Below are 14101 nucleotides of genomic sequence, written 5' to 3' on the forward strand. Positions count from 1 at the left end.
TTCTGTTTCTCCTGGGGTGTAGGGGATGCTACACAGTCCTTGGGGTGGTCAGGCTGCATGCCCAGGTTATAGGAGAGCAGACTGAATTCCATCTAGACTACAGGAAAGCAGGCTGGATACGTCACCAAACTTTGGAGTTAAAAGAGATAAATTTTTCCAAGAGCTGTTTTAATTCTGAGAAGAAATAAAAAAATTAAAGTAAATGGGTATATATTTGTGTGTGTGTGTGTGTGTGTGTGTGTGTGCGCGCGCGCGCGCGCGCACGCCTGTGTGTCTCTGTATGTCTGTGTGTCTGTGTGTAAAATGACTAGGGATGACAGAAGGAGAATTGATGCCTTTGAGCAGTAGTGTTGGAGAAGAGTACTGAATATACCATGGACTGCTAGGAGAACAAACAGATTTGTCCAGAAGAGGGTGAAGCCAGGCTGCTCCTTATAGGCAAGGATTTTGAAGCTTCATCTGACTTTGGACATGTTGCGAGGAGGGACTAGTCCTTGGAGAGGGATGTCATGCTTGGGAGGGTGGAGGGACAGCACAAGAGAGGAAGACCCTCTATGAGGTAGATTGATTCAATGATTGGGGTAATGGGGGTAGGTGTGTCGGAGATGGTGAGATTGGCACAGGATAGAGTAGGGTTTAGGCTGTTGTACATAGGGTCGCTATGAGTTGCAGGCAAGTCGATGGCACATATCAACAATATCTATATTTTAAAATGAGATGAATAACTGCTACAGAACTAGTTCAGCCAGAAAATGAGTTGAATTCTTTATCAAAGCACTTTTATTGTCAGGAAATGTTTGTGGTACAGCGCTGGATACTCATTGGATACAGCCACTTCCCCTGGATTTTCTCGTTAATACAATTCTGAAATGTGACCATGTACTTCATGAGAATGTAACCCATCCTGAGTACCAAAAGGCAACTCTTAATTAACCCAAGTTGCTCCATGAGTGTTCTATTTTCTTTTTCAGTGATTGGCTTAGAAATGGACATGGGAGCAATTGTGGCCAATAAAACATGGAGTGAAGGGTTTTTTTTGGGGGGTGGGTGTAGGGGTGTGGGTAGAGGTAGAGAAAGATGTGGGAAAGTTTTGTTTACAAAGAAATGCCAGTTTCATTTATGGTCTGGATTGTTGTGTGAAGATGTGGTTAAAGCTGTGGCCACCATCTTTTAACCACAAGGAGACAAGCTAGATGACCACAGCCGATACCCTTGAGGATGGCAGAAGAGAACTATGAAAAGAATCTCGTTCTTGGTGACATTTCTGAGCCACTAAGTTAACCAGCCCTAGATCTGCCATAGCTCAGATTGCTACTCTTTTTACAAAATAATACCCTACAATTGTTTAAGCCAGTTTTGGTCAAGTTTTTATTACTTACATGCAAAAAAATAAGCATAGGAAAGCAAGCTTTATTCAGAAGATTGCCAAGTGAGGGAAGTCTATGGAATCATTTCTATGGTGAATGGGCCTAGGACTGGGACATCCATTTTCCCCACGAGACGGACTAGAAAGTTGAGCCTTCCAATGAGGCTGTCTCTTTCCCTGAACTCTGTGAGGTGAACATTGCTAAATTTGGATTCTGGTTTGGAGAATGTAGGAATATTTTGAGGTAAACAAGGGCCTTAAAAGCCAGGGGTCTCTTAGGCTTCCAACATAACAATCTGTTCAGTAACAGGATGACTCCCTACCCTGTCCAGTGACTGCTGTGGCCTGGATGTGTCCCAGGGGAAGGAGTACAGAGGATTGAAGGAGAAGTCACAATTCACTCTTTGGCCCCGGCTCCGTGGCAATGACAGCTACTCTGGACGATCAGTGAGCGGCCTTCGTGGGCCATGTGCTGATACACAATGACATGGGGAAGTGTTCATTGGGAAGTACTCTTCTCTCATCATACTATCTGACAATTTAATCTTACGGTGTTTAAATTTCCATCATCATTGGAAAGAAGGGAGCTCTTGTGGCACAGTAGACAGTAATGTTTGTTAATACAAAAGGAGCAGCTCTCTGGTGGTTCGAATCCATCAGTAGCTCTGTGGGACAATGATGGGCAATTTCCTCCCATGTGATTTACAGCCTCCCTAAAGCCCAATGGAAGATCATCTAGGAGTTGCTTTCAATTCAACAGCAATGAGTTGAGTGGGTTTTATTATAAGGAAACTTGATGGTTATAGAACACTCTTGTTTGTACTGCTAACTCACTATGCCTGCATCCAGCAAACTCTGTGAAGAGAGAGGTTACTAGAGTGTCCGGGCCAGCCCGGGGCAGTTAGATCCCTTTAATCAACAAATAGCTAATAGCTGCTTTTCAAGGGCCTGGCACTGTTCTGCCTGTTTGAGCTACTGCAGTGAATAAGCTGATGAGATACCTGTCCTCCCGGAGCTTGTATTCTAACAAGAAAGGACAGACAGAATCAAGAACCCAACAGAGGCATTACATAGTGTGTTACACTCACTACTGTTACTCAATACTGTTGAGTCAGAACTGACTCCAAGCTGACTTTCCGTGGGGTTTCTGAGGCTGTGAGTCACACGGGAGGAAATTGCCCATCTTTCTCCTGTGGAGACAGTGGTGGATTTGAACCACTAGAGAGGTGTGGCCGTTAGGTTGTCAGGAAACTCCCTGCAGATCTTGCCACAAGAGCTAGTAACAAAAGACAAAGTAAAGAAATACAAGGATTCAAAACCTGCACTCCTAAGCATGAAGCTATAGTTTGCTCTTGTAGTTTCTGACCATGGGAAATCTTCAAAGAAACTGTTTTCCTTAGTGATAATCAGCAGCTGGGGCCAGGCCCGTCCTGAGGCTAGGGAGACACACATGTGTAACATGTCTTGAACATAATGAGAATCACCCATGAAAGTACTTAAAGATGGGAAACAGGCCCCAGGGGTGGCCACAACTCAGCGGTGCATCCTGAAACGTTAAATTTCTTCTGCGCTCTAATCTCTGCTCTGGGAAAAGACACGGAAAGGAAAAGACACCAACAAATTAAATCCAAACCTCAGACAAAATGGCCTGAAGAGGGAGCGATGGCATGCATCTCGTTTACACCCGTCAGCTCCCCAGGGGCCGCAGAGCTTCAACTTTATGTCCAGAGCTCCACTCGGCAAAGCTTGGCCATTCCCAAACCCAAGCCCGCTGCTGGCCTGACACTGCGGGGGGCAGGCAAGGGGGAAGGCTTCCCGAAATCTTCATTTTGTAATTTAAGAAATTCGCATCCAAGAAAATATTCAAGAAATAACATGACCCATAAAATATAATTTTCTCCATGTTTCTTATAAAGGTTGTCTCCTGTAGACTTCAGTGACAAGTTGAAGCCATCAGGAAGGGATTACTGCTGTTATGAAATGTGTAAACAATTGATTCTATGAGATCCTCATTAGACTTGGCATGGGCAGGCGCCCCACGTGTCCGAGGGTTCACATGCACACATACAACACAGGACATGGGAAGAAGGCTCTGCAGATAGACATATGCCCCCCTCTGAGTGAAGGTATAAATTCAGAATCAAGTGATGAAAGTTTCCTTACCTCACAAGTCAACCTGAAAGGGAGCTCTGGTGTCCTAATGGGTAAAAAAAACTTATGCTGCCAACCCAAAGACAGCCAATTGAAATCTACCTATAGCTCTGACAGAGAAAGATGGGCAATTTCCTCATGTGTGATTAACTGAGTCTGAAACCCCACTGGAGGATCAACTGTGTTTCGGTTCTGGCTGGAGGGTAATGAGTTGAATTGCTGAGCCAACCTGGAAAAGTATCTCAATAGAGAAAAGAGAATACATTTTGTAGATATGTTTGCAGCTCCATCACCCAACCCTAGGCAAGGCATGTGATTCAAGCCTGACCAGTAAGCACACTTACATCCCCCAGCATCATAATGATTGGTTCAGAGGTGGATACATGGTCTAAGCCAGACCAATAAGATTCTTCCCAAGAACTTCTGTTGCTCCTGTCAGGAAAAGAGGCTGTAAATCACACAGAAGGAGATTGCCCTTTTTTTCTCTTGCAGAGCAACTAGTAGTAGATTGGAACCTTGTGCCTTTGGATTGGCAGTGAAATTCCTTTTCACTAAGCCACAAGAGCTCCTGTTGAAGGGCCAGCTGTGAGTTGGTTTTGATTCAAAGGTACTCAAAATCAACAATATCTGGAAAGTAGATTGCTTTTCCACCAAGACTGCTAATCTGACAGAAGATAAGTCTGACACTGTTTTGGCAATTGTATTCTCACATGCAGGATGCCTGAGAATGAAGACAACAAAGATAAGAGCCAGGAGAAGAAGAAGAAGACAATATCCTGAGGCATTATTTGAGGACCTGCTAGGGCTGCTCTTGAAGAAGCTCAGTGGATTTTCTAGTGATACAAATGAATGCATTTCCTTTTGGGGCTTTACTTATTCTGCCACTTGCAACCAAATCAGCACTAACACCTGCAGAACATAAAAACATGGCTACTATTTGTTGATCATCAAGCATGCATTTGGTGTAGGTGCAGGCAAAGTTTATAATATTATGCCTTGCTTGGTTGTACTTTGCAAGTTCCACATTCTTTTTGGAGAGGTTGATCTTTCAGATATTGAAGGTTTGGGGAATCTTGCAAGTCAAGCATGTCTGTGCATTTTTTCGCAACAAAACTTGCTCATCTGGTGTCTCTGTGTCACATTTTGCAAATGAAACCTTTTTCATAATACTTTCTCGCAAGAAATACTTTTGTTTTTATGCTCTGTTGAGTCATAACTGACTCATAAATGACCTTCTAGTGAGTTTTTAGGGGGAGTATATCACAAGGGAGTAGATTGCCTTTCTCCCCCAGAGGAGCTGAATTTGAACCACCTGCCTTTGGGGTGACAGCACAAAATCTCACCACTAAGCCACCAGAGCTCCCTTAATAGACAATGTTGTTGTTGTTGATTGCCTTCAAGTCGAGCACAACTCATAGCGACCCTATGAACAAAAAGGCTCGAAGCCCCTCTACAACTATTGACATTTATCAAAGTTCATAGAGTTTCCGAAGGCATGTTGTTTAGGAAGTGGATGCCACACCTACTTCCAATAATAGACAATGGTACAATGTAAATATAATGTTAATGTTCAATAAGCTTAAAATAAGGGAGCTCTGGTGGCCTACTGATAGGGTTGCACTGCCAAGGTGAAGCATGCAGTTTGGATTCATAAGCTGCTCCCTGGGAGAAAGGTGGGTTGTCTTCTCCCCTGTGATGAAGAGCTTCTAAAAAAAATCTATTGGAGAGTTAGAAGTTGATTAGAACTAAATGATGCCCATCAACAAATGAATGGATAGAAAAACTATGATATATGCATACAATGGAATATTACCAATGCTGAAAAGCAATGAACTCATAAAACATTAAACAACATGGGAAACCCTGGAGCACATCAGGCTGAGTGAATTGTCATTGTCAACAAAGGGCAAATATTATATAGCACCACCTTTATAAAGCAGGTCTAACATGGAGGGTTGGGAGGAGAATAAGAGTGGATAGACAATTCATTGAAACAGAAAGACCTATCTAAAAGGAATATTGTTGTCATGTGCTGTTGAGTCACCTGCGATTCATAGTGCCCCTATGTACAACAGCCCTAAACCCTGCTCTATCCTGTGCCAATCACACTGTGTCCGACACACATACCCCCATTACCCCAGTTATTGAATCAATCCATCTCATTGAAAGTCTTCCTCCCCTGCACTGTCCCTCCACCCTCCCAAGCATGATATCCCTCTCCAATGACTGGTCCCTCCTTGCAACATGTCTAAAGTATGTCAGACGAAGCTTCAGAATCCTTGCCTCCAAGGAGCAGTCTGGTTTCACCCTCTCCAGGATGAACCTGTTTGTTCTCTTAGCAGTCCATGGTATATTCAATACTCTTCTCCAACACCACAGCTCAAAGGCATTAATTTTTCTAACATCCCTAGTCATTTTCCAGAACTCTGATGTATAGCAAGTGATTGCAAAAACCATGGCCTATATCAGGCACACCTGTTTCCAGACAGTTCCTCTTAAGTACTTTGGAGAGGTCTCTGACAGCAGACTTTCCCAACACATCTTTTAACTTCCTGGCTGCTGGTTCCAAGTGTGTTGATGGTAGAGTCAAGCAAACTAAAGCTGTTAACAAACTTAGTCTCTTCCCTATCCATCCTGATGCTACCAACTGGCCCAGTGGTTAAGAATCTTCACTTTTTTTGATAGTGAGCTTCAATCCATATTGAAGGCTGCAGTCCTTGACCTTCTGCAGCAAGCACTTCAGGTCCTCCTCAGTTTCAGAAAGAAGGGTTGTGTCATCTCCATAACACAGATTATTGATGAATCTACCTTTAGTCTTAATGCCACATTTCTCCTCATAGAGCCCAGCCTCCCAGATAATCTGCTTTGCATATGGATTGAAAATATGTGGAGATAGGACACACCTCCGACAGACCTTCAGTGTATCCCACCTGAATTTCAAAACCATCTAGGCTCAGGTTTGAGGCCTAGAACACTAATGAGTGAAGAACAGAGGAGTTGTGGGAGGATATCAAGAATATCATCCAGGAAGAAGGCAAAAGGTTATTACAACGACAGAGAAAGGAGAAAAGACCAAGATGGATGTCAGAAGAGATTCTGAATATTGCACTAGTGTGCTGAGAAGCCAAAGCAAAGGGAAGAAATCAAGATATTAAGGGGCTGAAAAGAGGATTTCAAAGGGCAGTGCAGGAAGACAAAGTAATAAAGTATTATAATGAAATGTTCAAGGAGCTGGAGTCAGAAAATCAAGGGGGCTGAACTTGCTCAGCATTTCTTAAGCTCAAAGAACTGAAGAACAAAAAGGAATATCTGATTATGTATTATATGCACAACAACAGCCCAGAATACGAGGTACATAATTGCAAAGAGAATTGGAAGGGGGTAGGTAATTGCACAACAATGAGTGAATATTAAAAAAAAAAAAAAAGTTAACTGAGAGAGGGAAAAGGGAAGGAGGGGTAAAATGTACATCAATGAATAAATGAATGAACCTCTAATATTCGTTAAAATAACAATTAAAATTTTATTTAAAGGAAAAACAATTCAGAGGCATGTAAAAACAACAAACTAAAAAACTGAACCTCACTGCTGTTAAGTCCGTTTTAGCTCATAACCACAGCACCCATTGGTGTTTGAGGCTGTAAATCTTCACAGGAGGAGACTACTCTTCTTGTTCCCATCAAGCCGCTGACAGGTTCACACCGCCAAGTGTTCAGACATGTGGTATTTTGGTCAGCAGCCCAAGACTCCGCAGACTATGCCACTAGAACTCTTTAGGAAAGCAAAAAAAAAAAACACCTCATGTAACTGGTTTTATTGGGATATTCATTTTATTGCAGTCATCTGGAACAGAACTAGCAATATCTCCAAAGCCTCCCTTGACTAAGTGACTTACACAGATGAGCTCATTAATAGAATGATAATATTAAGTAAGTTGTATGAAATCATATAGTTACTAATTGGTATGAATAGTGGATATCTGAACACAGAATACTAAACCTCCCAACTCCAGGCTCTTACCTTCTCCCATCTGTAGAGACAGAAGGGTGGGACATGGACCTCTCATCAGAAGGCTCTGAGAATTGTTTTTTAGTGACTCTTTGATATTATTTACTCATTTGTTGGGTGACCCTGGAGGACATTATGCTGAGTGAAATATCTCAATCACAAAAGGACAAGTACTGCATGGTTCCACTGTTGTAAAATGGGACTGACTTTGGGGTTGGGGAGAGACTGAGAACTGCATTGAAGCAGATGAGGGAGAGAACTGTTTAAAAGGAATATATGAATAGTTATTATTATCATGACAGGAGTCCAGAAGAAGGCTGAACAGTGGAGTGGACTTGGGGGGAGGGATTGTATAACAATAAAAGAGTTTTTCTTTTACTTTTCAAAGAAAAGAGTGAAGTGGAGGGACGGGGTAGTCAGGGAGAAAAGTGCAACAATGAATGAATGGAAATCCAAAATCTCTGTAAACTTTCATTAAAATTAATTATAATTTAAAAAGGAGAGGGAAAGAAGAGCACTTACAGCACTTAGAGAGGGAAAATAAAGTTGCTTATAATTTTACCTTAAAAAAATTACCGATTTGTGAAATATATTAATAATTTTTACCTACGAAAATAAATTATATGAGAGAGACAGGCAGGCAATAAATCTATACTTACCACTCTTGATCTCTTTGGAGATTAAAGAACCTTGGGAATCTGCCAAAAGCAAAACATTCCTCTCTCTACAAATGTACCCATGGAACAGTTTGAAGGGGATCTCTTGGGTCTTATCCAAGAAACCCAACATAAGTGTACTGTTGTTGTTAGTTGCTGGTGTGTCAATTACTACTCCTACTGATGCTACGAACATGAACAACGTATCTGAATCCTGCCCTATCTTGCATTATCCTTACCCCCAACATACTCAAGCCCATTGTTACAGTCACAGTGTTGATCTGGTTTTTTTTGAGGGTTTTTCTCTGACTGTCCACCTTTCCCAGCATGGTGTCTTTTTACCCAACAGCTGGCCTTTTCTGACAATATGCCCATAGCATGTAAGATGAAGTTTCACCATTCTTAAAGAAACACCTGCTGACACTACCTCCAAGACAGATAGGCTTGTCCTTCTGGCAGTCTCTGGGATATTTACCACTCTTCCCAACACTAAAATTCAATGGTATTGCTTTCTTCTGTCATCATTATTCATTGTTCAGCTCTCAGATGCATAACAAGTAATTGAAAGGACCATAGTTTGAATCAAGTGTACCTTAGTCTCTAAACTAACATCATTGCTGTTTAGCACCTTGGAGAGGTCCATGATGGTGGATTTTCCCAGGACAACGAGTCTTTTGATTTCTTGACTGCTAGTACCATGGATGTCTCTGACACACCTAATCTCTTACCCCGGATATTCTGTCAATCCATCTCATCCAGGGTCTTCCTCTCCTATGCTATCCCTCAATCCTTCCAACCATGATATCCTTCTCCTAAGACTGGTCCCTCTTGGCTATATATGCAAAGTATGTGAGACAGAGCTTCAAAATCCTTGACTCAAAGGAGCAGCTTGGTCTTACCCTCTCCTTGACAGACCTGTTCTTTCTCTTGATAGTCCAAGATATGTGAAATACTTTTCTCCAGCACTACAGCTCAAAAGTGCCAATTCTCCTTCTGTCATCCCTATTAATTGTCCAGTTCTCTGATGCATAGCAAGTAATTGCGAAGACCATGGCCTGGATCAAGCACACCTTAGTTTCTAGACTGACATATTTACCACTAAAAAATTAGGCATGGATTTAAATGACACTACTTTTCAATGGGCTACACTCCTTATGTACATGTAAGTGACTGAAATAGATCCCACTAAAGGAAGGTTTTGTAAGGCAGACCACCTGCCTGGGAATTTACTCTAAGCAGACTATGACAGCCATAATCAAGTAGACCCACTGGGCCCATACCGCCATCTCTAATATCAGCTGTAGAGATTCTTTTTCTTAGGCTTCATGAAGATACAAAAGGATTAAATGAGAATGACTAAACATAGTATGAAATAAGAACTATGTGCCGTTTACTATATAGTAAATTTAAACATGTACAGTATGTTTATACAATAGGCCGTAAATTATATATACAGAGAGTTCTGGTTAGAGTTTCCAATTCCTCTTCTCTAGTTACTGGTGAAATCTTACCAGGTGTAGCTGAGGAAAGCATCTCTTCTGGTCAAGTTAGCGTTCTGATGATATTTTCTTTCCCACACTGTCCTTGTAAGGCAACAGTCTGCACCTGGAGTATAGCTCCTTCATAGTCAGGCCACGTAAAAACTGTCAGTCCCATAGATAGATCCAACAGGCCAGGAACTCATTGGATTACTGAACAAATTAGAGAGACGGAATTGAAAAGAAAAATATAAATATGGACTTGTGACTTTTTTAATTAAAATATGTATTTCTTAATTTTTACTTAGAACACAGATGGAGAAAAGATTGTGTTTGTTAACAATTTCATCTTACTTTGACCCGCAATCAACACTCTTGGCACTAGCAGTCAGGAAAACCAAAAGATGAGTTTCTTTAAGAAAGTTTGCTGTCAGGATCCTTTCCAGAGTGTTAAACAGCACTGAAGTCAGTCTAGATACTAAGCTGCACCCGATCCAAGCCATGATCTCCTCAGTTGCTTGTTGACAGCTGAACAAAGGTTAAAGGTGATAGAAGAAGAGTTGATGTCTTTGATTTGTGGTGCAAAAGAAGAGTATTGCACATACCATGAATTGCCAAGAGAATGTACAGGTCTTTTCTGGAGAGGGTGAAACTGGATTGTTCCTTGGAGGCAAGGATTTTGAAACTCTGTTCCATATACTATGGGCATGTTACCAGGAAGTATCCATCCTTGGAGAAGGACATCATGCTTAGAAGGATAAAGGGTCAGTGCAGAACAGAAGGACACTGGATGAAATACATTGACACAGTGAGTGTGGGAATGGGGCAAGGTATATCAAAGACAGTGAAGTTGGCGCAGAATAAGGCAAGGTTCAGAGCTATTGTACATAGGGGTTGTGATGAGTCACAGTCAAATCAATGGCACATAACAAGAACACATTAAGGTCACATAAGCTTATGATACAGGCTACAAAGGCATATTTCTGAGATATGGCAATTCCAATTCTAGACCACACCAAATACTGAATATCACCATGAAGTGAGTCATGGAAATTTTTTAAGGAATTGCTATTCAAAAATTATGCAGTTCAAACCCAACAGCTGCTCTGAGGGACAAAGATGGGCAATCTCCTCTCATGTGATCTATGGCCTCTGGAAACTCACTGGAGAGTCAGTTATGAGTCAGTTCTCATATGAGGTACACAGCAACAATACCATCAACAATAGACATATATCTGAAATATAAGTCAAGTTTCCAGCATCACAGCAACTCACAAGTCATTCTAGCTCAGCAAACTGATAAACAAGTTTTGTATTCAAAGGAGCAAACAATAAACAAACAAGAATATACTTATCTAAGCTATAAAACTGAGTGAGATTGTTAACAACTTTAGTTTGCTTGGCTCCATGGTCAACACTCTTGGCACCAGTAACCAGGAAATCAAAAAACATATTGTGATGGGAAAGTCTTCTGTTAGGGACCTCTCCAGGGTACTGAAGAGCAATGGAGTCACTCTGGAGACTAAGGTGCATCTGATACAGGCTATGGTCTTTGCAATCACTTGTTATGCATCAGAGAGTTGGACAATGACTAGGAAGGATAGAAGGAGAATTGATGTTTTTGAGCTGTGGTGCTGGAGAAGAGTATTGAATATACCATGGACTGCCAAGAAAACAAACAGATTCATCCTAGAGAGGGATAAACCGGAATCAAGGATTCTGCGGCTTCGTCTGACATACTTTGGACTTGTTGCAAGGAAGGACAGGTCCTTGGGGAGGGATATCATGCTTGAGAGGGTGAAGGGAAAGTGCAGGAGGGGAAGACCTTCTATGAGGTGGATTGATTCAGTGACTGAGGTAGTCGGGATGGGTGTGTCAGAGGCAGTATGATTGGCACAGGATAGAACAGAGTTTAGGGCTGTTGTACATAGGGTTGCTATGAGTCACAAGCGACTCAATGGCACATAACAACAACAACAAGAAGCTATAAAATAAAGCAAAACACTCCCCCAATACAACAAATTTACAGATAAGTGTTGCACTCCTAAGAGCAACCATAAAAACAAGTAGGCATACAAACATCATGGCAGGAGGTGGTCTTCTCTAGTTCAGGCTATGGCTGGGGGTAGGGAAGTGGCTTTCTTCAGGCCCAGCTCAAGCTTGGGCAGACAGGATAGGGGGTAGTGAGGTGGGAGACAGGCTCTTCAGCTCCAGACTTCAGCTTAAATAACATTTGATTGTGTGAATCACAACAAATTATGACTAACATTGAGAAGAATGGCAATCCCAGAACAGTTACTTGTACTCCTACAGAACCTAGACCTAGACTAAGAAACTGTGTCTAAACAGAGCAAAAGAACATTGCATGGTTTAAAATAAAGTAAGGTATCAGGCAGGGCTGTATCCTTTCTCCAAAAGAGCAAACAAATATGTTTTGGAGAAAGTGAAATCAAAGTACTCTTTCGAAGTAAGGATGGCGAAATTTAACTCACGTTCTTTGGGCATGTTGTCAAGAGGATCAGTCTTTGAAAAAAGACATTATGCTTGGAAATGTAGAGGGTCAGCAAAAAAGAGGAAAAGTCAGCATGATGGATTGACACAGCGACTTGTAACAATGGGCTCAAGTATTTCAGAGATGAAGTAGATGGTACAGGAGAGAGCAAGGTTCTCCCTTGTTGTTCAGTGTTGCCATTACTTTCAGTGGACTGGATGGAATCTAACAACAACACAGTGTGTACAAAAAGTTAATTTTATATGACACTGGAGTCACTTATCTGTGCAATACCATTATGTAGAAATAATGGGATTATTGTGAGAATTACCAATTAGTGACACAGAGACTTAAAGGGAAAACATGCTGTTGGAAAAATGGTGCCAATAGACTTGTGCAATGCAAGGTTGCCTCAAATGTTCAAGTTAAAAATCAAAACACAGTATTTGTGTAATGAAATAATGCAAGGCACAATAATATGAGCTCTGCATGTATTCAACTATTACTCAAATTCAGCAGCAGTATTTCACAGGATAAAACCCTGACAATAATTTGTTTAGGTCATCTGATTAATGTTCAACACCATTTCTCTTGCATCCATAAAGTATCTCCTACAATTCTCAGTTTTTTTTATTTTTTGAGGGGACCAAAACCTTAAAAGGCATTTGTGTGGAATCTGAGTGTAGAATACAATAAATTCTTTCTTCTCCTCAGTTCTTCATAGTTGCCTTCTAGCCCGTACTTAATTTGACTACTTTTTCTTTAGAGACTTGCCTTTGTTAAATTTTTCTCAGTTCCCAGACTGACTTTCATAAGAACAATTTACTTTTTGCTCTCATATTTCACTTGCAGAATATTAAAATAAATTATATTTCAATAAAAAGCACAAGTAGGTTTCGTATTAAAACTAGACTTTTAGTTCATCAACAACAGCTCAGTTGGTGGGTGAGAAGTATACTTCTTGTCTGTCAGTTGCTGGAGAGCTCTGGTGACCTAGTGATAAGAAGCTATGTTACATTTCCAAAGACACACGGATTGAATACACCAGCTGTTCCCCAGGGGAAGGATTGGCAATCTCCTCCCATGAGATTTGCTGCTTCTGAAAACCTGCTGGGGGGTCATCTATGAGTTACTTCTGACTCCATGACAAACAACAACAACAATCTGTTCCAAGTATTCAAAGAAGGAATGGAAAGTGTAGCCAAATAGAAGGTTGATTAAGAGAACTTTGAGTGTATTGGATGGAAATTCTCCTTTTCCAAATCTGGTCTTCACGATAAAAAGTGGTTTAGGTCAGGAAACAAATGAAAGAAGGCACAATGCTTCTTCACGACACTAACCATTTGTTAGTATGGCAGAATACTAACAATGACACAATTAGAGAAATTTCCCCTTGGTTTATTTCACTCCTCATCCCCCCTAAACTTCATCTTCTCTTTCCCTTTTTAAAAAAATTAAATACACATCCATGTATATAATCTAAGCCATCAGCTCTGCTGGTGAGCCATGGATGTGAGTGGAGCTATGTTCAACAGGGTTTTATTAATGGCTGATTTTTCAAAAATGACCACAGCATTGTTTTCTCTCTCTCTCAATATAGATATTGTTGTTGTTGTTTTTGTTAAGTGGAGTCGAGTCGTAGGCGTCTCATAGTGACCCTGTGAATGAAAGCCCTCAACACTTGTGTGACTTTTATCCTTTCTCCAAGTTCATAGGGTTTCTGGAGGCAAGCTATTTATGGAAGTGGATGCCACTCCTGATTCCAAGCTTGTTTTAATCAGGGAGCTCCACCAAACACTGTCCGCCATGGGTAAACATGAAAGCATTTGACATATCAGTGTCACAGTGTTCAGCTTCACAGCAACCACCATTTACCTTTGTACGGCAAGTGGACACACCAGGGCTATACGACCTAGAAGAATGTTTGAACAAAAACAATGAAAAACATATA

This window comes from Elephantulus edwardii, unplaced genomic scaffold (genome assembly GCF_000299155.1).
Source record: "Elephantulus edwardii isolate Elephantulus edwardi_28Jun2011 unplaced genomic scaffold, EleEdw1.0 scaffold00079, whole genome shotgun sequence".
Lineage (NCBI taxonomy): Eukaryota > Metazoa > Chordata > Mammalia > Macroscelidea > Macroscelididae > Elephantulus > Elephantulus edwardii.